Here is a 2,684-nt window from a genome sequence, read left to right on the forward strand (position 1 = left end):
TGGATGGTATGTAAATCCATGGCAATGGTCCCTGATGCCAAGGAGGAGCCACACCTGGAGAAAGGGTGTGTGCTCTCCTGTTCTCCCCCATCCCCACCTCTCCCTGTTGTCTCTCAACACTGGGTCTGAGTGTCCTCTGATGTGGGCCTGCTTTAGTCACTCACATTGCTGCCAGGTCACTGAAGCTTTGTGCTTTGCATTGTCAAGGGGTGTTCAGAAAAATCACCCAAACTTGGAATTAAGGCAGAAGGAGGCCAGCTTGTCATCCCAACTTGTCATCCCAGTGTCCCACTGGAATATTGTTAAGAGGACCACCCCAGGATTATTCTATCACCTGGGGGAATACATCTTTATTCGACTTGCCATTCACTACGTATGTGTGTACATAGTGTGTGTATTACGTGTTCACTTGTGGATTTTTGGCGCCCCCATTGCTTGTGGTTTTGTAGCCCTGTAGGGCATTAACTAGTCTTGACTGTAGCCAGAGAACAGCACATGATCACCCTGATTAGTCTCAATGTAACCTGACCATTTCTTACCGGGATCTCTCGCTGAGACTCTCCACCAGGAATTTTCAGGAACACCAGACTCTCTGCTCTCCAGAGTCATGGTTCCTATCTCCTCACTTAGGCCCATGTACTCAGCCACTGCTTCCTTCCCCTGGGCTCCTGGCTAACGCCAGCACGGATCCACACAGCTCTGGTATGTTTGGGAATTATGACACTGTGCCCTGGAGGGGCTCTTTTTCCATCCATTGTGCTGGGTTCTTTCATCCTGAACACTTGAGTTCTTCCTTCACCTCTGGAAAATATGCTTTTATGATTCCTTTGATCGCTTTCCCCTTTCCTTTTCTTTTCCCGCCTTTAGGAATTCCCAATAGTTGGATGTTAGATATCCTGGATTTAGCTTCTAGATTTCTTTCCTCTCCCATTTTCTTTTTTTTAAAATTTATTTTATTGAATTACATTTGATTTACAATTTGTATTAATTTCTACTGTACAGCAAAGTGATTCAGTTATACATACAAACATGTATATATACATATATATACATTCTTTTTCATATTCTTTTCCATTGTGGTTTTTTAATGCAGTATTGTCTTTAATTAAGTACAAAGACTTCCGTTCATGTTGCCTAGAGATCATTTTATCCACCGCTCTGTTTGGCCGCCAGTCTCTTGTCTCTCTCCTCAGCACTGGTAAGGTGGATACCCTTTCCATGGGGAAGAGAGATCCACGGTTTGTTGCCTTTGCCAATAACGAAAATGTTGGAGAGCCCGGTGGCAAAGCTGTTGCCATTGGCATCTTTCACATGAACTACATCAAAAGAACCAGGATGTCTCTCCCTGTTGGTGATCACACCAATTCTTCCCAGTTAGCACCTCCAGTCACCATGCACAGGTTACCAGTGTCAAATTTGATGAAATCAGTAATCTTGCCAGTCTCCAAATCAATCTGAATGGTGTCATTCACCTTGATGAGGGGATCAGTGTAGCCAATGGTGAGAGCATCATGGTTCACCAGATGAGGGATTCCTTTTGTCCCCACAAAGATCTTTCTCATTTTGCACAACTTATACTTCGCCTCCTCAGGTGTAATATGATGAGCAGCAAAGCGATCCTTGGTGTCATAGATCAGACAAAAATTCTCTCGTCTTGTCGATGCTGATGACGTCCATAAAACCAGCAGGGTAGGTTATATCAGTGCAGACCTTCCTATCAATCTTAATGAAATGCTGCATGAAGATTTTCTTTAGTTCATCTCCTGTTAGGGCATACTTAAGTCTGTTTCTTAGGAAAATAATTAGTGGGAGACATTCCCTCAGCTCGTGGGGACCGGTAGATGGACGAGGAGCAAACCCACCAGTTGGTTTATCCAGCGTCCAATGCTTTGGAGCTGCTACGCGCTTCAGGTGCTTCTTGGGACCACAAGCCATGGCTGCGCTAGGCATGAAAAGTGCTCCATTGTGGTTTATCACAGGATATTGAATAGAGTTCCCTGTGCTATGCAGTAGGACCTTGTTGTTTATCCATTCTGTATAAAATAGTTTGCATCCCTACCCCAAACTCCCAATCTATCCCTCTCCCACCCCACCCTCCCCCTTGGCAACCACAAGTCTGTTCTCTATGTCTGTGAGTCTGTTTCTGTTTTGTAGATAAGTTCATTCTGTGTCATATTTTAGATTCCACATGAAAGTGATATATGGTATTTGTCTTTCTCTCTCTGACATACTTCACATAGTATGATAATCTCTAGGTCCATACAGTTGCTGCAAATGGCATTATTTCATTCTGTATGGCCGAGTAGTATTCCATCGTATATACGTACCACATCTTTTTTTTTAGTTTAATTTTATTTTTTTATACAACAGGTTCTTATTAGTCATCAATTTTACACACATCAGTGTATACATGTCAATCCCAATCGCCCAATTCATCACACCACCATCCCCACACCCCCGCGGCTTTCCCCCCTTGGTGTCCATATGTTTGTTATCTACATCTGTGTCTCAACTTCTGCCCTGCAAACCAGTTCATCTGTACCGTTTTTCTAGGTTCCACATACATGCGTTAATAAACGATATTTTTCTCTTTCTGACTTACTTCACTCTGTATGACAGTCTCTAGATCCACCCACGTCTCAACAAATGACCCAATTTCATTCCTTTTTATGGCTGAGTAATAT

General features: G+C 43.3%; 1 pseudogene; it reads right to left on the reverse strand.

Moving 5' to 3' along the window:
* Window positions 1–1,146: 1,146 nt before the first annotated feature.
* Window positions 1,147–1,935, reverse strand: LOC132426524 (small ribosomal subunit protein eS4, X isoform-like; annotated as a pseudogene).
* Between the last annotated feature and the right edge of the window lie 749 nt (window positions 1,936–2,684).

The sequence above is a fragment of the Delphinus delphis genome, chromosome 6 (genome assembly GCF_949987515.2).
Source record: "Delphinus delphis chromosome 6, mDelDel1.2, whole genome shotgun sequence".
In the NCBI taxonomy this organism is placed as follows: Eukaryota; Metazoa; Chordata; class Mammalia; order Artiodactyla; family Delphinidae; genus Delphinus; species Delphinus delphis.